The 22528-nt window shown below is 45.0% G+C and overlaps 1 long non-coding RNA gene across 4 annotated transcripts in view; it reads right to left on the bottom strand.

The window, feature by feature from the left end:
• Positions 1–21216, bottom strand: part of LOC135269058 (uncharacterized) — a 34739-nt gene extending 13523 nt beyond the window's left edge. The window contains exons 1-2 of one of the 4 annotated variants that reach the window (XR_010337412.1): positions 21154–21216; positions 3438–3505 (exon numbers count right to left, since the gene is read on the bottom strand). This is a non-coding gene — a long non-coding RNA (uncharacterized LOC135269058). Of the gene's footprint in view, positions 1–3437; positions 8216–8301; positions 8570–21153 lie in introns of those variants that run through there. The other 3 variants (XR_010337411.1, XR_010337410.1, XR_010337409.1) reach the window with 3 other exon arrangements.
• Positions 21217–22528: the final 1312 nt, after the last annotated feature.

Raw genomic sequence — 22528 nt, 5'->3', positions numbered from 1 at the left:
GCCGTCGCCCAGCGCCGCGGCACATCCACGGAGCGTCTTTGCTTTGCCAAACCGCTGAGACAGTGGTTCCGCAGGCCTCGGGGCCAGTCACTGTGACGCGGGCCCCGGGTGGGCGCTCGCACTTGTGACGCGCCGCTTGCGCCCGCGCATTGGCGTGCACCGCTGGCCAGGGGCAATGTCGGCTCTATGCTGCCGGCCGTAGGCTCAGCCGAACAGGAAAATGCCGGCGGCGGTGTCCGAGGCGGCCCCGAGGAAGGAGGCTACGTGCCACAAAGCCTGGCGTCTGGCAACAGAGCGAGGCTCTGCGTCATAAAAGAAAAAAGAAATTAAAATACATATTTACTCAAAAACTAATGCAAAGGCCAGGCCCAGTGGCTCAGGCCTGTAATCCCGGCATTTTGGGTGGACAAGGTGGGTGGATCACTTAAGCTTAGCAGTTCAAGACCAGCCTGGCCAATATCTCTACTAAAAATACAAAAATCAGCTAGGTGTGGTGGTGCACGACTGTAGTCTCACCTACTTGGGAGGCTGAGGCATAGGAATTGCTTGAACCCGGGAGGCAGAGTGCCACTGCACTTCAGCATAGGCAACAGACCAAGATTTCATCTCAAAAAAAAAAAAAAAAAAAAAAATTAGAGGCTTTCACATTCTCTCCTTTAAGCAGATATAGCCAACCAAAGGTGTGAGCCAAAGCATGTGTGAGGTGTGACTCTGGGACACCGGGCCCACCTACGCTAGACACCTTATTAAAAATAGGGAGATTCTGGCTGGTCGGCATGCACTGCTGTTTATAACTAATTGATCACAACCAGTTACATGTTTGTTCTTCTTAACTCCCTTGACTAACCTTAAATTTTTTTTGTTTTGGGACAGTTCCGCTTTGTCACCCAGGCTGAAGTGCAGTGGCTCAATCTTGACTCAATGCAACCTTCACCTAGTGGGTTAAAGCAATTCTCCTGCCTCAGCCGCCCAAGTAGCTGGAATTACAGGCGTGCACCACCATGCCTGGGTAAATTTTTTTTTTTTTTGCATTTTTAGTAGACACAGAGTGTCATCATGTTGGCCAGCCTGGTCTCAAACTCCTGACCTCAGGTGATCCACCTGCCTCAGCCTCACAAAGTGCTGGGATTATAGGCCTGAGCCACCACAACAGGCCTAGTCTTAAAATAAAAAACTTTTTTAAAGGGGTGTAGGCAGGGCACAGTGGCTTACACCTGTAATTCCAGCACTTTGGGAGGCTGCGGCAGGGAGATCACCTGAGGTCGCGAGCTTGAGACCAGCCTTACCAACATGGAGAAACCCAGTCTCCATTAAAAATACGAAGAAATTTAGCCAGGCATGGTGGCATATGCCTGTAATCCCAGCTACTCAGAAGGCTGAGGCAGGAGAATTCCTTGAACCCGGGAGTCAGAGGTTTAAGTGAGCCAAGATTGCAGCATTGCACTCCAGCCTGGGCAACAGGAGCAAAACTCTGTCTCAAAAAGAAAAAAAAAAAACACCTCTGTTTGGCTGGGCATGGTGGCACACACCTCTTATCTCAGTAATTTGGGAGGCCAACATAGGAGGATCACTTGGGCTCAAGAGTTTGAGACCAGCCTTGGCAACATGGTGAGACCCCAGCTCTACAATAAATACAAAAAATTAGCCAGGCAGGGTGACATGTGCGTCTGGTCCCAGCTACTCAGGAGGCTGAAGTAGGAGGATTGCTTAAGCCCTGGAGGTCAAAGCTGTAGCGAGTGGTGACTGTGCCACTGCACTCCAGCCTCTTTTTTTTTCTTATGAAGACAAAGTCTCACTCTGTTACACAGGCTGGGGTGCGGTGGCACGATCTTGGCTCACTACAACCTCCACCTCCCAGGTTCAAGTGATTCTCCTTCCTCAGCCTTCTGGGCTGGGACTACAGGTTCACATCACCACACACAGCTAATTTTTGTATTTTTAGTAGAGACAGTTTTGCCATGTTGGACAAGCAAGTCTTGAACTCCTGACCTCAGGTGATCTACCCGCCTCAGCCTACCAAAGTCCTGGGATTATAGGTGTAAGCCGCCCCACCCACCCAGCCTACCAGCCTCTTTTTTTTTTTTTTTTTGAGACACTGTCACCCCTACTAAAACAAAAAGGGTATTTTTAATATAAAGAGATGTGAAACAAGTCAAAATAAGAAAAGAATTGCATATGTCAAAACAAAGACAGGCAAAGACATGAACAGTTAGAAATATGAGTATATTGAAAACCCAAAAGGGCTGGGTGTGCTGGCTCACACCAGCACTTTGGGAGGCTGAGGCAGGAGGATCACCTGAGGCCAGGAGTTTGAGACCAGCCTGGCCAACATGGTGAAACCCCATCTCTACTAAAAATACAAAGAAGTTAGCTGGGCGTGGTGGTGCGTGCCTGTAATCGCAGCTACTTGGAAGCCTAAAAGGAAAGAATCAACAATTTGGAAGTCCCAGCTATCCCGGAGGCTGAGGTTGAAGGATTGCTTGAACCCAGAAGGTGGAGGTTACAGTGAGCCAAGATCGTGCCACTGTACTACAGCCTGAGAGATGGAGCAAGACTGCAAGACTCTGTCTCAAAAAATAAACAAACAAACAAACAAAAAACCCTAAAATAATCAAATAAAAAAATTATAATTAACAAGAGGATTTATCGAGGCTATCATTGATGGGCATTTGGGTTGCTTCCAAGTCTTTGCTATTGTGAACACTCCCACAATAATTATACATGTGTATTCATCTTCATAATAGACTGATATATTATCTTTTGGGTATATACACTGTAATGGGATTGCTGGGTCAAATGGTATTTCCATTTCTAGATCCTTAAGGAATCGCCACACTGTGTTCCACAATGGTTGAATTAATTTACACTCCCATCAAGTGTAAAAGCATTCCAACTTCTCCACAGCCTCTCCACCAACACAAATGTCCATCAATGATAGACTGAATAAAGAAAATGTGGCACATAATGCACCATGGACTACTATGCAGTGATATAAAAAAAAGATGAGTTCATGTCCCTTGCAGGGACATGGATGAAACTGGAAACCATCATTCTCAGAAAACTGACACAAGAACAGAACACCAAACACTGAATGTTCTCACTCATAATTGAGTGTCGAACAATGAGAACACAGGGACATAGGGAGGGGAACATCACACACTGAGGCCTGGGGGGTGGGGGGCTAGGGGAGGAATAGCAGGGGGTGGGGGGGTTGAGGAGGGATAGCATTAGGAGAAACACCTAATGTAGATGACGGGGCAAGGGATGTAGAAAACCACTACCATGGTATGTGTATATCTATGTAACAAACGGCACGATCTGCATGTGTACCCCAGATCTTAAAGTATAATAAATAAATAAATACCTAAATATTAAAAAAATCCTTGGAACACCAAAAATATAAGAGTAATAATAATGAAGGATTTAGTGGCTCTCACCTGTAATCCAAGCACTTTGGGAGGCCGAGGAGGATGGATCACTTGAGGTCAGGAGTTTGATGCCCTGTCTGTAAAGAAAACGAAAAAAAAAAAAACAACCAAAAAAAGGAGTTTGAAACCCGCTAGGCAATGGTGAAACCTCATCTCTATTAAAAATACAAAAATTAGCCACACATGGTAGCACACACATATAGTCCCAGCTACTGGGGAGGCTAAGGTGGAAGGACTGTTTGAGCCCAGGAGTTCAAAGCTGCAGGGAGCCATGATTGCACCACTGCAATCCAGCCTGGGTGATACCCTGTCTCAAACAAACAAACAAACAAACAAACAAACAAACAAACATGTATGATATTGGTCCAGGAATAAACAACTGAAAAGAACAGAGACATTCGAAAGTAAATACACGCAGGCTGGATGCAGTGGCTCATGCCTGCAATCCCAGCACTATCCCTCATGCCTGTAATCCCAGCACCCAAGGTGGGTGGATCACTTGAGGTCAGGAGTTCAAGATCAGCATGGCCAATGTGGTGAAAACCCATCTCTCTTCAGAATACAGTAAATTAGCAGGAGTAGCAGCAGGCACCTGTAGCCCCAGTTACTTGAGAGGCCGAGGCAGAGAATACCTTGAACCCAGGAGGCACATGTTGCAGCGAGCTGAGATAGCGTCATTGCACTGCAGCCTGGGCAACAAGAACGAGACTCCATCTCCAAGAAAGAAAAAAGGAAACACATGCATACATACCTACATACATACATGGTGGATATATGGCAATTGAGGACATGATGAGGATAAGATTTCATATCATTAAAGATTGTGGCTAACACCCATAATCCCTACACTTCGAGAGGCCCAGGCGGTGGATCACAAATTCAGGAGTTCAAGACCAGGCTGGCCAAGATGGTGAAATCCCATCTCTACTAAACATACAAAAATTAGCTGGGCAAGGTGATGGGCACCTATAATCCCAGCACTAGTGAGGCTAGGGCAGAGAATCACTTGAATTATAGAGGTAAAGCCTGCAGTGAGCCAGCATCGCGCCACTACACTCCAACCTGCTTGACAGAGATACAGTCCATCTCTCTTTTTTTTTCTTTTTTTTTTTTTCTACTTAGACTGCATTTCAAAAAAAAAAAAAGGATATTCAACAAATAGGTTTGGGTCAGCTGCATATTTGTGTTGAAAATGAGTAAAAGAGAACCTCCAAAAACATACAAAAATAAATTCCAAATCAATTAAGGAGCTAAATATATTAAGCTAGTGAAGAGTTAGAATAAATAGAAAATATTTTTATAATTTTGGGATGAAGAGAGCCTTCTTAAGCAAGCCTCCAAACCCAGAAACCATTAAGAAAAAGATAGATATGAAATTTTAGCACATCAACAGACACTATAGATAATGCAACAGATTGTAGAAAATACATGCAGTATGTTAAACACACAGGGATACACAGAGAGGGTTCCTATTAGTCAAAAGATAAAAGTAGGGAGAGGTGTGGATAGTTACTGGGTACAAACAACATAGAAAGCTCGGCTAGGTGGCTCATACCTGTAATCCCAGTACTGTGGGAAGCCAAGGCAGCAGATCAGTTGAGGCCAAGAGTTTAAGACTAGCCTGGCCAACATGGTGAAACCCTGTCTCTATTAAAAATTTAAAAAATTGGACATGTGTGATGGCTCATGCCTATAATCCCAGTACTTTGGGAGGCTGAGGCAGGAGGATCACCTGAGGTCGGGAGTTTGAGACCAGCCTGACCAACATGGAGAAACCCCATCTCTACTAAAAATACAAAAAAATTTAGCCAGGTATGGTAGCACATGCCTGTAATCCCAGCTACTCAGAAGGCTGAGGCAGGAGAATCGCTTGAACCCAGGAGTCAGAGGTTTAAGTGAGCCAAGATTGCACCATTGCACTCCAGCCTGGGCAACAGGAGCAAAACTGTCTCAAAAGAAAAATAAAAATATCTATTTGGCTAGGCATGGTGGCACATACCTGTTATCTGAGTACTTTGGGAGGCCAAGACAGGAGGATCACTTGGGCTCAAGAGTTTGAGACCAGCCTTGGCAACATGGTGAGACCCAGCTCTACAAGAAATACAAAAAATTAGCCAGGCAGGGTGACATGTGCGTCTGGTCCCAGCTACTCAGGAGGCTGAAGTAGGATTGCTTCGGCCCAGGAGGTCAAAGCTGTAGTGAGTGGTGACTGTGCCACTGCACTCCAGCCTCTTTTTTTCTTTTGAAGACAAAGTCTCACTCTGTTACCCAGGCTGGGGTGCAGTGGCATGATCTTGGCTCACTACAACCTCCACCTCCCGGGTTCAAGTGATTCTCCTGCCTCAGCTTCCTGAGTAGCTGGGACTACAGGTGCACATCACCACACCCAGCTAATTTTTCTAGTTTTAGTAGAGACAGTTTTGCCATGTTGAACAAGCTAGTCTTGAACTCCTGATCTCAGGTGATCTACCTGCTTCAGCCTACCAAAGTGCTGGGATTATATGTGTAAGCCATCGCACCCACCCAGCCTACCAGCCTCTTTTGTTTTATGAGACCCTGTCACCCCTACCAAAAAAAAAAAGAATATTTTTACTATAAAGAGATGTGAAACAAGTCAAAATAAGTAAAAAATTGCATATGTCAAAACAAAGACAGGCAAAGACATGAACAGTTAGAAATATGAGTATATTGAAAACCCAAAAGTGCTGGATGTGCAGACTCACACCAGCACTTTGGGAGGCTGAGGTGGGAGGATCACCTGAGGCCAGGAGTTTGAGACCAGCCTGGCCAACAAGGTGAAACCCCATCTCTACTAAAAATACAAAAAAGTTAGCAGGGCGTGGTGGTGCCTGCCTGTAATCCCAGCTACTTGGAAGCCTAAAAGGGAAGAGTCAACTATTTTGAAGTCCCACTATCCCAGATGCTGAAGAGGAAGGATCGCTTGAGCCCAGAAGGTGGAGGTTACAGTGAGCCAAGATCGTGCCACTGTACTCCAGCCTGGGCGACGGAGCAAGACTGCAAGACTCTGACTCAAAAAACAAACAAACAAACAAAAAACCCTAAAATAACCAAATAAAAAATTATAATTAACAAAAGGATTTATCGAGGCTATCATTGATGGGCATTTGGGTTGGTTCCAAGTCTTTGCTATCGTGAACAGTGCCTCAATAAACATACGTGTGTATGCATCTTCATAACGGATTAATTTCTACTCTTTTGGGAATATAGCCAGTAATGGGATTGCTGGGTCACATGGTATTTCCATTTCTAGATCGTTAAGGAATCACCACACTATCTTTCACAATGGTTGAATTAATTTACATTCCCACCAACAGTGTAAAAGCATTCCTATTTCTCCACAACCTCTCCACCAACACAAATGTCCATCAATGATAGACTGAATAAAGAAAATGTGGCACATAATGCACCATGGACTACTATGCAGTGATATAAAAAAAGATGAGTTCATGTCCCTTGCAGGGACATGGATGAAACCGGAAACCATCATTCTCAGCAAACTGACATAAGAACAGAACACCAAACACTGAATGTTCTCACTCATAAGTGAGGGTTGAACAATGAGAACACACGGACACAGGGAGGGGAACATCACACACTGAGGCCTGGGGGGTTAGGGGCTAGGGGAGGAATAGCAGGTGGTGGGGGGATTGGGGAGGGATAACATTAGGAGAAATACCTAATATAGATGACGGGGCAAGGGATGTAGAAAACCACTACCATGGTATGCCTATATCTATGTAACAAACTGCATGATCTGCACGTGTACCCCAGAACTTAACGTATAATAAATAAATAAATAAATACCTAAACATTAACAAACACCAAAAGAATAATAATAATAATAATAAAGGATTTAGTGGCTGACACCTGTAATCCCAGCACTTTGGGAGGCCGAGGAGGATGGATCACTTGAAGTCAGGAGTTGGAGACCAGTTAGGCCATGGTGAAACCTCATCTCTATTAAAAATACAAAAATTAGCCACACCTGGTAGCACACACATGTAGTCCCAGCTACTGGGGAGGCTAAGGTGGAAGGACTGTTTGAGCCCAGGAGGTCAAAGCTGCAGTGAGCCATGATTGCACCACTGCACTCCATCCTGGGTGATACCCTGTCTCAAAAAACAAACAATCATGTTTGGTATTGGTCCAGGAATAGACAACAGAAAAGAATAGAGACATTCGAAAGTAAACACACGCAGGCTGGATGCAGAGGCTCATGCCTGTAATCCTAGAACAATCCCTCATGCCTGTAATCCCAGCAGCCAAGGCAGGTGGATCACTTGAGGCCAGGAGTTCAAGACCAGCATGGCCAACGTGGTGAAAACCAGTCTCTCTTCAAAATACAATAAATTAGCAGGAGTAGTAGCATGCACCTGTAGCCACAGTTACATGAGAAGCTGAGGCAGAGAATAGCTTGAACCCAGGAGGCAGATGTTGCAGTGAGCTGAGATAGCATCATTGCACTGCAGCCTGGGCAACAAGAACGAGACTCCATCTCCAAAGAAAAAAAAAAAAGAAACACATGCATACCTACCTACTTACACACATGATGGGTATATGGTAACTGAGGACATGATGAGGATAAGACAGGCACCAGAAAGTAGAGGGATTACAGACAAACCGTGCTGGAGGGCGATGGTCACACTCATGTCCAGCATACAGGGCTCGCACACACAAATGAACACACACAGGAAGATACACACAAAGGGACACACACAGACACACACGCAGAAAGAAAGACACACGGAGACATCCAACACTTGCAGGCAGCTCCTGAGGCTACCGGGTTCTGCTCTCTGCCGGGAAGCCCATTGCGGAGAGAGCAGCCCCGCGGCACACAGGCTGCCGGCACCTGGAAATCCCATCAAGGACAGCTTTCAAGGAGAGGCACGACCACAGCGTCTGAGCAGTCCTGAGGCATCGTGGGGATCCTTGGGAATCGCCCTGGGCATCCCCGAAGCTCCGCTGCAGCGTTTCTCATCCTGGTTCCGCCCTGCCCGAGTCCAGAAATGGCGGGAGCCTGGCGACGATCCCGGGGAGAGGGGGTCCGTCGCCCAGCGCCGAGGCACAGCCACGGAGCGCCTCTGCTTTGCCAAACCGCTGAGATAGTGGTTCTGCAGGCCACGGGGCCGGTCTCTATGACGCGAGCCCCGGGTGGGCGCTCGCAATTGTGACGCGCCGCTTGCGCCTGCGCATTGGCGTGCGCCGCTGGCCGGGGCAATGTCGGCGCTCTGCTGCCGGCCGCAGCCGCAGGTGAACCGGAAAATGCCGGCGGCGGTGTCCAAGGCAGCCCCGAGGAAGGAGGCTAAGTGCCACAAAGCCTGGCGTCTGGCAACAGAGCGAGGCTCTGCCTCAAAAAAAAAAAAAAAAAAGAAATTAAAATACATATATACTCAAAAACTAATGCAAAGGCCAGGCCCAGTGGCTCAGGCCTGTAATCTCAGCATTTTGGGTGGACAAGGTGTGTGGATCACTTAAGCTTAGGATTCAAGACCAGCCTGGCCAATAAGGCAAAACCCCATCTCTACTAAAAATACAAAAATTAGCTAGGTGTGGTGGTGCACAAATGTAGTCTCACCTACTTGGGAGGCTGAGGCATAGGAATTGCTTGAACCAGGGAGGCAGAGTGCCACTGCACTCCAGCATAGGCAACAGACCAAGATTTCATCTCAAAAAAAAAAAAAAAAAAAAAAAATTAGAGGCTTTCACATTCTCTCCTCTAAGCAGATATAGCCAACCAAAGGTGTGAGCCAAAGCATGTGTGAGGTGTGACTCTGGGACACTGGGCCCACCTACACTAGACACCTTATTAAAAATAGGGAGATTCTGGCTGGTCGGCATGCACTGCTGTTTATAACTAATTGATCACAACCAGTTACATGTTTGTTTCTTGTCTACTCCCTTGACTAGCCTTAAATTTTTTTTTTTTTTTGGGACAGTCCTGCTTTGTCACCCAGGCTGAAATGCAGTGGCTCAATCTTGACTCACTGCAACCTTCACCTAGCGGGTTCAAGCAATTCTCCTGCCTCAGCCTCCCAAGTAGCTGGAATTACAGGCGTGCACCACCAGGCCTGGCTAAATTTTGTTTTTTGAATTTTTAGTAGAGACAGAGTCTCATCATGTTGGCCAGCTTGGTCTCAAACTCCTGACATCAGGTGATCCACCTGCCTGAGCCTCACAAAGTGCTGGGATTATAGGCCTGAGCCACCACAACAGGCCTAGTCATAAAAAGAAAAAACTTTTTTAAACGGGTGTAGGCAGGGCACAGTGGCTTACACCTGTAATTCCAGCACTTTGGGAGGCTTCAGCAGGGAGATCACCTAAGGTCGTGAGCTCGAGACCAGCCTTACCAACATGGAGAAACCCAGTATCCATTAAAAATACGAAAAAATTTAGCCAGGCATGGTGGCATATGCCTGTAATCCCAGCTACTCAGAGGGCTGAGGCGAGAGAATTGCTTGAACCCAGGAGTCAGAGGTTTAAGTGAGCCAAGATTGCACCATTGCACTCCAGCCTGGGCAACGGGAGCAAAACTCTGTCTCAAAAAGAAAAAAAGAAAACCTCTATTTGGCTGGGCATGGTGGCACACACCTGTTATCTCAGTATTTTGGTAGGCCAAGACAGGAAGATCACTTGGGCTCAAGAGTTTGAGACCAGCCTTGGCAACATGGTGAGACCCTAGCTCTACGAGAAATACAAAAAATTAGCCAGGCAGGGTGATATGTGCGTCTGGTCCCAGCTACTCAGGAGGCTGAAGTAGGAGGATTGCTTAAGCCCAGGAGGTCAAAGCTGTAGCGAGTGGTGACTGTGCCACTGCACTCCAGCCTCTTTTTTTTTCTTATGAAGACAAAGTCTCACTCTGTTACCCGTGCTGGTGTTCAGTGGCATGATCTTGGCTCACTACAACCTCCACCTCCCGGGTTCAAGTGATTCTCCTGCCTCAGCTTCCTGAGTAGCTGGGACTACAGGTGCACGTCACCACACCCCGCTAATTTTTGTAGTTTTAGTAGAGACAGTTTTGCCATGTTGAACAAGCTAATCTTGAACTCCTGATCTCAGGTGATCTACCCGCCTCAGCCTACCAAAGTGCTGGGATTATAGGTGTAAGCCATTGCACCCACCCGGCCTACCAGCCTCTTTTGTTTTTTGAGACCCTGTCACCCCTACCAAAAAAAAAGAATATTTTTACTATAAAGAGATGTGAAACAAGTCAAAATAAGTAAAAAATTGCATATGTCAAAACAAAGACAGGCAAAGACATGAACAGTTAGAAATATGAGTATATTGAAAACCCAAAAGGGCTGGGTGTGCTGGCTCACACCAGCACTTTGGGAGGCTGAGGCAGGAGGATCACCTGAGGCCAGGAGTTTGAGACCAGCCTGGCCAACATGGTGAAACCCCATCTCTACTAAAAATACAAAAGAGTTAGCTGGGCGTGGTGGTGCCTGCCTGTAATCCCAGCTTCTTGGAAGCCTAAAAGGGAAGAATTGACAATTTGGAAGTCCCAGCTATCCCAGAGGCTGAGGTGGAAGGATCGCTTGTACCCAGAAGGTGGAGGTTACAGTGAGCCAAGATCGTGCCACTGTACTCCATCCTGGGCGACAGAGCAAGAGTGCAAGACTCTGTCTCCAAAAAAAAGAAAAAGAAAAGAAAGAATGAATAAGAGAAAGTATTTGATAGCACAAATGGATGATTACCGTCAATAATTTAATTGTACATTTAAAAATAACTACCAATATAATTGAATTGTTTATAGCACTTACAATGAATGCTTGAGGGGATGAATTTACCATTTTACATGATGTGATTATAATGCATTGCATGCCCATATCAAAACATCTCATGTACTAAATAAATATAGACACCTACTACACATCCATGAAAAATAAAATATTTTTTTAAAAAACAAAGCCAGGTATGGTGGCTCACACCTGTAATCTCAGCACTTTGGGAGGCCAAGGTAGGTAGATCACTTGAGGTCAGGAGTTCAAGACTAGCCTCATGAACGTGGTGACACCCTGTCTCTACTAAAAACACCAAAAATTAGCCAGGCAAGGTGACAGGCACCTGTAATCCCAGCTACTCGGGAGTCTGACACAGGAGAATTGCTTGAACCCAGGAGGCAGAGTTTGCAGTGACCCAAGATCACGCCATTGTACTCCAGCCTGGGCAACAAAGTGAGACTGTCTAAAAAAAACCAATTACTTTAATTTCCATTTATGTATCCTCAGCAAACTAACACAGGAACGGAAAACCAAATACCACCTTTTCACTTATAAGTAGGGGCTGGACAATCAGAACACATGGACTCAGGGAGGGGAACAATACTCACTAGGATCTGTGTGAGGGTGGGGAGAACATCAGGATAAACAGCTAATGCACGCGGGGCTTAATACATAGGTGATGGGTTAATAGGTGCAGCAAACCACCATGGGACACATTTATGTAACAAACCTGTACATCCTGCATGTGTATCCAGGAAATTAAAATTTAAATTTTTTAAAAACACAAAAATTATCTGGGCATGGTGGCAGCTGCCTATAATCCTGCCTCCTTGGGAGGCTGAGGCACGAGAACCACTTGAAGCTGGAAGGCAGAGACTGCAGTGAGCTGAGATCACACCACTGCACTCCAACTTGGACAACAGAGTGAAGCTCTGTCTCAAAAAATTATAATAATTTTAAAAATGTTTTCAGAGAATAAATGTGGCTTTGATACAATAAGAAAAACTAAAAAAGGTGGGGGGAAGGGGGGAGAATGGGAAGAAAAAAGCCCAGTTACAAAATAAGCAAAGAATAAGCAATTCCACTGAAAGAAATACCGCCGATAAAGAAATAAAAAGATGTTCAAACTCACAATTTGGAAAATGCAAATTAAACAGTTTTTGGTTCATTAGTAAAAACGTACAAGATTGATAATACCCAAGTATTGGCAGGTATGTAGAGATATAGGCACTTTCATAAACTGCTGGTGTAATGCAGCACACATGGTACATAGCCTGTATGAAGGGCACCTTGGAAGTATCTATCAAAACTGAAAATATGCAAATCTTTTAACTAACAATAATGAGTCTCTACAGGTATACTAGATGCAAATAATAATAATAATAATAATAAGGGATGTTCATTTTAGTGTTGCTGGTAACTGCAAAAATATAGGACAACTTGAATGTCCATGAATAAAGTTAAACAGTTAACATTGAAATAAATTTCAGTAATTCAAACTGAAATACAGTCAGCTGTTAAAAACGATGTACTTACAGGATCTCGAAGGCACTGATAAGTTTTTTTTTAAAGCTGCATAACAACGTACATTGTCATTTCCTTTATGTAAAAAAAAACATAATAAATAGGTATATAAATTATAGAAAAAGAAAACCCTGTCTCTACTAAAAATATAATAATTAGCTGGGCAAGGTGATGGGCACCTGTAGCCCCAGCTACTCAGTCGGCTGAAGCAGAAGAATTGCTTGAACCTTGGAGGTGGAGGTTGCACTGAGCTGAGATCACACCACTGAACTCCAGCCTGGGCAACAAGAGCAAAACTCCATCTCAAAAAAATAAAAAAAAATAGGCCAGACATGGGATCACGCCTGTAATCCCAGCACTTTGGGAGGCCGAGGTGAATGGCTCATCTGAAGTCAGGAGTTTAAGACCAGCCTGGCCAACATGGTGAAACCCCATCTCTACTAAAAATACAAAAATTAGCCAGGCTTGGTGGTGGGCACCTATAATCCCCGCTACTTGGGAGGCTGATGCAGGAAAATCACTTGAACTTGGGAGGCAAAGATTACAAATGAGCTGAGATTGGGTCACTGCAATCTGGCCTGGGTGACAGAATGAGACTCCGTCTCAAAAAATTAATGAATAAAAATAAATACATAAAATGAGATCACTTGTCTTTTCTTTTAGCAACAGTGTCTCACTCTCCCTCTGCCACCCAGGCTGGAGTACAGTGGAATGATTTAGCTCACTGCAACTTCAAACACCTGGGCTCAAGGGATCTTCCCACCTCAACCTCCGAAGTAGCCAGGACTGCAGGCGCATGCCACCAGGCCCAGCTAATTTTTTAAAACTTTTGGTAAAAAATTAGCCAGGGCTGGGCACAGTGGCTCACGTCTGTAATCCCAGCAATTTGGGAGGCTGAGGTGGGCGGATCACCTAAGGTCAGGAGTTCAAGACCAGCCTGGCCAACATGGTGAAACCCACCTCTACTAAAAATACACAAATTAGCTGGGTGTGACGGCGCACGCCTGTAATCCCAGCTACTTGGGAGGCTGAGGCAGAAAAAGCTTGAACCCAGGAGGCAAAGGTTGCAGTGAGCTTAGATTTCACCACTGCATTCCAGCCTGGGTCACAGGGTGAGACTCCATCTTAAAAAAAATATTAGTAGTGGGTGCCTGTAATCTCAGCTACTCAGGAGGCTGAGGCAGGAGAATTTCTTCAACCTGGGAGGCAGAGGTTGCAGTGAACTGAGATTATGCCACTGCACTCCAGCCTGGGTGACAGAGTGAGACTCTGTCTCAAAAAATAATTTTTTTTTGGTAGAAGCCAGGCAGGTGACTCACACATGTAATCTCTGCACTTTGGGAGGCTGAGGCAGGTAGATCAGCTGAGGTCGAGAGTTCAACACCAGACTAGCCAACATGGTGAAACCCTGTCTCTACTAAAAATAAAAAAAATTAGTCAGGTACGGTGGGGCATGCCTGTAGTCCCAGATACTTGAGAGGCTGAAGCATGAGAATCACTTGAACCCAGGAGGTGAGGGTTGCATTCCAGCCTGGGTGATGGAGCAAGACTCTGTCTCAAAAAAACAAAACTGCATGTATTTCTTTTTTCTTTTCTTTAAGACAGAGTGTCTGTCAGTCACCTACCCTGGAATTACGGCTCACTGCAGCCTCAACTTCCCAGGCTCAAGCAACCTTCTTGCCTCAGCCTCGTAAATAGTTGGGACTGCAGGTACATGCCACCAGATGCCGGCTACTTTTTAAAACTTTTTTGTAGAGATAGGGTTTTGCCATCTCACTGTACCCAGGATGGTTTTGAACTTGTGGGCTCATGCAGTCCACCCACTTGGGCCTTCCAAAGTGCTGAGGTTACAGCTATGAGCCACCACACTCAGGCTAATATGTATTATAATGCAGTTGTACAGCTCCACTTTTGTCTAACACAGAGAAGCATTTACTAAAATGGGCCAGCAGTGCAGCTGAAGACAGACAGATTAAACAGTAATATAGCAAATCAAATATAGGAAGCACCTAAATAAAACACCTGAATCACTTATCCTTAGTACCAGCAGGCGGTATAAGTACAGTTTAAGGTAATCAAGTAATCGGTTTGTATTCTATCAGCTATCAGTAAATAGCCTCTTGACAAAACTGGTTTTCCAAAATTAGTTGAGAACACCTATGACTCTCTATATAGTAATTATCAAATATAACTTGGCAATGTGATACAGTACAAGGAATAGTTAATTGGAAACCAGGACACCTGGACATTGCAGCTGTGTGACTTTGGGTAAGTCATTTAAAAGCTCTCTAGGTTTGTCGGGCTCAATGGCTCATGCCTGTAATCCCAGAACTTTGGGAGGCCGAGGTGGGCGGATCACCTGAGGTCAGGAGTTCAAGACCAGCCTGATCTAGATGGCGAAACCCTATCCCTACTAAAAATGCAAAAATTAGCCCAGCGTGGTGGCAGGCACCTGTAGTACCAGCAACTTGGGAGGCTGAGACAAAAGAATTACTTGAACCTGGAAGGCAGAGGTTGTTGTAAGCCGAGATCCTGCCACTGCGCTCCAGCCTAGGTGACAGAGCAAGACTCCATATTCAAAAAAAAAAAGGGGGCTGGGCACAGTGGCTCACACCTGTAATCCCAGCACTTTGGGAGGCCAAGGTGGGTGGATCACAAAGTCAGGAGATCGCGACCATCCTAGCCAACACAGTGAAACCCCATCTCTACTAAAAATACAAAAATTAGCTGGGCATGCTGGCACACGCCTGTAGTCCCAGCTACTCGGGAGGCTGAGGCACAAGAATCCCCTGAACCCAGGAGTCGGAAGTTGCAGCAAGCCAAGATTACACCACTGTACTCCAGCCTGGTGACAGAGTGAGACTCTGTCTCAAAAAAAAAAAAAAATCTAGGCTTTAGTTTCCTCAGTTAAAATGAATGGAATGGACTGATTGACCTCTAAGTATTCTAATAAGTCTAGGACTGATTATCAATACTTCATTAGTGGTATTTATCATTCTCACTTAGGTTTTTTGGGGTTCTTTCTTTTTTTCAGTAGAAATAGGGTCTCATTCTCTTGGCCAGGTTGGTCTTGAACTCCTAGCCTCAGCAATCCTCCCACCTTAGCCTCCCAAAGTGCTGGGATTACAGACATAATCTCACTTAGATTTTTAAACAAGCCATTTACAAAGATATAAAATTTGGGGGCAGGACATGGTGGTTCACGCCTATAATCCCAGCACTTTGGGAGTCTGAAGCAGGTCAATCATCTGAGCTCAGGAGTTCGAGACCAGCCTGGCCAACATGGTGAAACCCCATCTCTACTAAAAATACAAAAAATTAGCCAAGCATGGTGGCAGGCACCTGTAATTTCAACTACTTGAGAGGCTGAGGTCAAGAGTGAAACTCCATCTCAAAAAACAAACAGGTCAGGTGCAGTGGCTCATGACCATAATCCCAGCACTTTGGAAGGCTGAGGTGGGTGGATCACCTGCAGTCAGGAGTTCAAGATCAACCTGGCCAACATGGTGAAACTCCGTCTCTACTAAAAATACAAAAATTAGCTGGGTGCGGCAGCACATGCCTGTAATCCCAGCTACTCGGGAGGCTGAGGCAGGAGAATTGCTTGAACCTGGGGGGTCAGAGGTTGCAGTGAGCCGAGATGGCACCACTGCACTCTAGCCTGGGTGACAGAGCAAGACTCTGTGTCAAAAAACAAAAAATAATACAAAGATATAAAATTTGAATTTCAACTAGAAAATTGTATTATGGCCTTTGGAATATACAATGAAAAAAAAAAACACCTCTACACAAATATATATAAACATGTGACACATACATCCATTTCTCTCAATATAAAATAGCTACAGTATGAAACTATGTTTGACTAAATGCCTTAAAGTCTGTTGTAATAACATTTCCCCTATATATAAATACAGATAACCATTTCCACTACTAAAATGATCACTTGCTGGAAGCTTTTACAAAATATGTAATTGCTTGTTATGACTATTTTCCCAAGCATAGCTCCCTATACAATTATACACAGCAGGAATACGATAATTTACTAAATTCTCTATGTAAAAATACAAATTTCATATTTAGCATAATGCTAACATTTATATTAGTTTCTCCTCATGTAGTATAAATATCTGGGGGAGAAAATCTATGAATAAAAAAACAGATACCACTATCCATTTATACCTTCCAAGTCCCACCCAGAATTCTGGTCTCCTGGCCAATTCCACATGCAACCTCTCCCCACTTCCTCCATACCAAGACTCCCTTCCTCCCTACAAAAGAAAGAAATTCTTTCTTAGTGTCTTAAAATCAAATAAATTTCCAACACCAATCTCTAATCTACCATTTACTAGCTCAATAACTTTTGGTAACTTCCTGAATTTTTTAAGCCTCAGTTTTCTTATCTTTAAAACTAAAGGAACTAGTACCAGACGCAAAGCAGAATACTATTAATAAGATAAAATGAAGTAATGTGCCTGGCACATTAATAATCACTCAATGAATGTTAGCTACTATTATTGCCTCAAGACTGTTGTAACATTTATTTACCTATTTATTTATTTTGAGACAGAATCTCACTCTGTTGACTAGGCTGCAGTGTAGTGGCATGATTTCGGCTTGCTGTAAACTCTGCTTTCTGGGTTCAACCAATTCTCCAGCCTCAGCCTCCCAAGTAGCTTGAATTACTGACATGCACCACCATGCCCAGCTAATTTTTGTATTTTTACTAGAGATGGGGTTTTGCCATGTTGGCCAGGCTGGTCTCGAACTCCTGACCTCAAGTGATCCACCTACCTCAGCCTCCCAAATTGTTGAGATTACAGGCCTGAGCTACCACGCCTGGTCCATATTTATTTATATTTACAGTAAAAGAGTACTAAAAAAGACAATTAGGACCAGCTCATGCCTATAATCCCAGCACTTTGGGAGGCTGAGGTGGGAGGATCGCTTGAGCCCAGGAGCTTGAGATCAGCATGGGCAACATAGAGATCCTATCTCTAGAAAAAGTACAAAAATTAGCCAAGCACCTATAGTCCCAGCTCCTGGAGCAGGTGAAAAGCAAGAGGATTGCTTAAACCTAGGAGATTGAGGCTGCTGTGAGCCGTGTTTACGCCACTGCACTCCAGCCTGTGTGACAGAGAACTCATTTTTTTAAAAAAGGGCTTAAATTTTGAACTGACCAGTAAATTTTCTCCTCAAACTTCCATTCTTTTATCTCTTCTGAGAAACTTACTATGTGTTTCATTAATGCAGTACAGTTTAGAATTTGCTTAATACTTTGTAACTAGGAAAATTATTAGGCTGGGCACAGTGGCTCAAGCCTGTAATCCAAGCACTTTGGGAAGCCAAGCTGCCAAGGCAAGAGGATTGACGGGTAACTAGCCAGACCACCCTAGGCAATATAGCAAGACCTCATCTCTACAAAGAAATTTTAAAAATTAGCTGGGCATGTTTGCATGCACTTGTGGTCCTATCTACTCAGGTGGCTGAGGTGGGAGGACAGCTTGGGTCCAGGAGGTTGAGACGGCAGTGAGCTGTGATGACACCACTGCACTCCAGCCTGGGCAACAGAGCGAAACCCTGTCTCAAAAAAAAAAAAGAAAAGAAATATTCTTCAGGAGGCTGAGGCAGGAGAATCACTTGAATCTGGGAGGTGGAGGTTGCAGTGAGCCGAGATTGCACCACTACACTCCAGCCTGGGCAACAGAGCAAGACTCCATCTCAAAAAAAAGAAAAGAAAATTCTTACTTTGGGAGGCTGAGGTGGGAGTATCACTTAAGCCCAGGAGTTTGAGACCAGCCTGGCAACATAGCAAAACTCCATCTCTAAAAATAAATCAGCTGGGCATGGTGGCCCTCACCTGTAGTCCCAGCTCTATTCAGGAGACAGAGGTATGAGGATGGCTGGAGCCCATGAGGTTGAAGTTGCAGTGAGCCATGATCTTGCCGCTGCACTCCAGCCTAAGTAACACAGTGAGACCCTGTTGCAAAAAAAAAAAAAAAAAAAAGAGACAATTCGTTGTCTTGTCAACAACTATATAAATTCTTCAGGGCCAGAACTTTGTCTCATACTTTCATGTTCACATATTGTGCTTATCACATTGTAAGTATTTTTTTCTCTATCAGTCTGCCCTCATAGGGTCTGAGCGATTCCAAGGCAAGTTCTACCTGTATTTGTATCCTGAAGGCTTAGTAATCAGACACAAAATAGGTCTCAATAATTTTTTTTTTTGAGATGGGGTCTTGCTCTGTAACCCAGGCTGGAGTGCAGTGGCAGGATCTCAGCTTACTGCAACCTCCATGTCCCAGGTTCAAGTGATTCTCCTGCCTCAGCCTCCCAAGTAGCTGGGATACAGGTACCCTCCACCACAGCCAGTTAATTTTACATTTTTATTAGAGATGAGGTTTCACCATGTTGTCCAGGCTGGTCTCGAACTCCTGACCTCAGGTGATCCACCCGCCTCAGCCTCCCAAAGTGCTGGGATTACAGGCATGAGCCACCTCACTCAGCCAAGTCTCAGTAAATAGTAAGTGGATAAATGAATTAATATTTTTTCCCTACAGTGCCTCCCACATAACAGGAATTCAGTAAAGCTTGTTATTTGATTCATGCAGAAATCTTTTGGGATCAATCACCACACAAAGCTTTGTGTTGCCTCAGAAAAACACTTCTACTTTAAAGTTTAGCTGCTGACATTACAAATTAGGTTTTACTCTAACATGTATGAAATAAATGGGTTCAGTGATAACCACATCAAGACCAGCTCAAATTAAGAAGAATTTTAAAAGTCATTCTTTTTTTTCTTCTTTTTGACACAGAGTTTCGCTCTTGTTGCCCAGGCTGGAGTGCAGTGGCACAATCTTGGCTCACTGCAACCTCCACCTCCTGGGTTCAAGTGATTCTCCTGCCTTAGCCTTCATAATAGCTGGCATTGAAGGCACAATCACGCCTGGCTGATTTTGTATTTTTTGAGTAGAGACGCGGTTTCATCGTTTTAGCCAGGCTGATCTCAAGCAATCCGCTCGCCTTGGCCTCCCAAAGTGCTGGAATTACAGGTATGAGCCACCGTGCCCAGCCAAAAAACCATTATTCTAATTAATGCATTTGTGAACCTCAACATGAAAAAATCCAGTTATATAATCAAGAGAGGTTATCCTTTCAAATTTATACCTACAAAAGATAGAAAAATGATCAGAAAGCTTGTATCTGTTGATTGAAATGACCCAGCAAAGTGGTCCACATCTGTTTCCAGAAAACAGTCTTTAAGACTCAAAGACTAGATGTTTTCCCCTCTCACTGATTTTAACTCCTGAGAGACACTTTTTATTTCAACATTGAGACATTCAAAACATGTTCTGTCTCCCAAAATAAAATCTCATTCATTCCTTAAAAGGTAAATAACTTGATAGGCACACTTTGGGAACAAATAGGTTTTACATTCAAATAACTAACACCATCCCTGGATTTAGTGTTCAGCTTGCTGCTGCAATTTAAAAAAAAAAAAAATGGTTTTTAAGTTATATTTGTGGAAGGTTTAAGTGTCGTATTTCACATTTTTTCACCATATCACCTAAACTGATTTACCTTGCATATATTTCATAAGTACACCGCAAAGGAATTATACAGTTGAATGAGTCTGGGAAGAAACGTCATCTTAACACACACCCCCTTCTTCCAACTCAATAAGCTTCAGGGGAAGCAACCTTTTTTTTTTTTTCCTTAAGAATCGCTCTCTCCCGCCCCCCCTCCCCACTCTGCGCTTTATTTTAGAGCAGCCATCGAACCATTCGTAGTTTCTCAGCCAAAAGGACCTTCCCAACTAATACTAGTTCACCAGGACTCTCCTTTCGCATCTCAGAGTGTCTGAGGCGTATTTCTGCGGAAAGAGGGAAAGGAGGCGGTGACAGTCTGGGACACCACCATTCCCGCCACGCCATTTAGGACCCAGGTCCTGACGCGCGGTCCCCGAACAGCCTCAGGCAGAGCCCGGGGATCTCTAAAGGTCTGATCCCTTCTCCTCCCTCCACTCCCCTAACCAGTGAAAATGAAACTGGGCCCAACCAAACTGTGCTCTTATTCAACATACTCTCCTCCTCACTGTACCTCAATTCTTCCCACTTCTTTCCCAGTGTAGCCTGGCCCCTTTATCCAGTTCTGAGTCTCCGTAAACACCCTGCCCCCAACACAAACACCCATCCAAGCTCCAGCCCGCTCCCCTTGAACCCCACTATACGCGGGTCCCTCCCCCTGGACCTCCCAGCAGCTCTCGCCCTTCCCGCGTGCCCCAGACCAGACCGACGCCGCGTCCCTGTACCCACAGGACCCAGGTCTCTCCCCACACGTCACACTCAGGTCCATTCCTCCCACGACCCAACCTTCCCCACACCCCCTCCCCAAGCGCTACCCCCTGCACCCCGTTACCCCCGGCCCCGCCCTACCGAGGACGTCACACTCACCGCTCCTGCCGCCGCATACTTAACCGCCGCAGCTGCTATAGCTACAGGGAGCCAAGGCAACCAGCTCTCGCGACACTTTCCTTGGCTACAGCGAGAGCAGACGAGAAGAGACTCTCGCAAGAAAGTAAATGAATCAGACTGGAAACTGCGAAGTGTATCTCGCGATAGCACTGTTTAAAATGGCTTCCTCAAGGCGTTTCACGGGTGGCCGGGAAAGGGTTGGAGATGGGGTGCAGGCAAGGATGAAGCTTAAGCTGGCCAGGAGTTGGGAAACGATTGCGGGCGGAACCGTCCGTTGGGGCTGAGGAAACTTAGCGTGGCGGATCCTACGCTGGGATAACTTTAGGGATATGGCCTTGTTTTCCCAATTGCCTCAAACTTAGAGCAGCGTCGCCTTTAGCTGAAGGTTCGTTTCCCAGCATTTTCCTTCTGCAGATGGAGTAGTTGGAGACCGAAAGGGCAAGCCAGAAATTGACCTTCCCATCTCATTCTCTTCCATCAAGAACTTTTCATCCGTTTTTTACCCACCGTGGTTTGTGCAATGTATTTGGCTTCGTAGAAACGTTTGTCCATGGGTGCCTTGCCTCATCAGTTCGCCCCACCAATATAGGAAGTTACTTAAAAAAAAAAAAAAAAAAAAAAATTGTGTTTGACCTTGGATGCAGAAGGGAACCGCTTTGGTGTGTGATTTGAACTTTGCACTTGCTTCCTGCCCTGTGGCCACGTCCCCCTTACTTGGTGATTCTCATCACTTAGTTGTAGGGCTTTTTCTCTCTGCTCTCAAACAACTATAAAAGCAGCCTAATTAAACAGCAGCTACAACAGAAGGTGGATTTAAAGAACATTGGTCGGCCGGGCGCTGTGGCCCAGGCCTGTAATTCCAACGCTTCGGGAGACTGAGGTGAAGACTGAGCACAAACGTTCAAAACCAGCCTGGCCAACATAGCCAAACCCCGTCTAAACAAAAAATACAAAAAGAAGCCGGGCATGGTGGTGTGTGCCTGTAGTCCCAGCAACTCGGGAAGATAAGGTGAGAGAATCCCTTGAGCCCTGCAGATGAAGGTTGCAGTGAGCTATGATCACACCACTGCCCTCCCTCCCACCTAGGTGACAGAGCAAGACGCTGCCTCAAGAAAGAGAGATCAGAATATCATTTAAACATGTAACCAATCTTAAGTTATTAACGAGATAGATTACATTCTTTTTTTCCGTACTAAGTTTCCAAAATTCAGTGTTTATACTTACAGCACATCTCATTTCGGACTCGGCTCATTTTAAGAGCTCAATAGCCCCATGCAACTAGTGACCACAGTATTGGACAGCACAGACCTAGACTCTAGAGTAGTGAATGAGCACTCCAGATGGCTGGGGGAGT

This window comes from Aotus nancymaae, unplaced genomic scaffold, assembly GCF_030222135.1.
Source record: "Aotus nancymaae isolate 86718 unplaced genomic scaffold, 86718_ANA_hifiasm-v0.15.2.pri h1tg000049l, whole genome shotgun sequence".
In the NCBI taxonomy this organism is placed as follows: domain Eukaryota; kingdom Metazoa; phylum Chordata; class Mammalia; order Primates; family Aotidae; genus Aotus; species Aotus nancymaae.
This window is presented reverse-complemented; position numbering and strand designations above follow the sequence as displayed.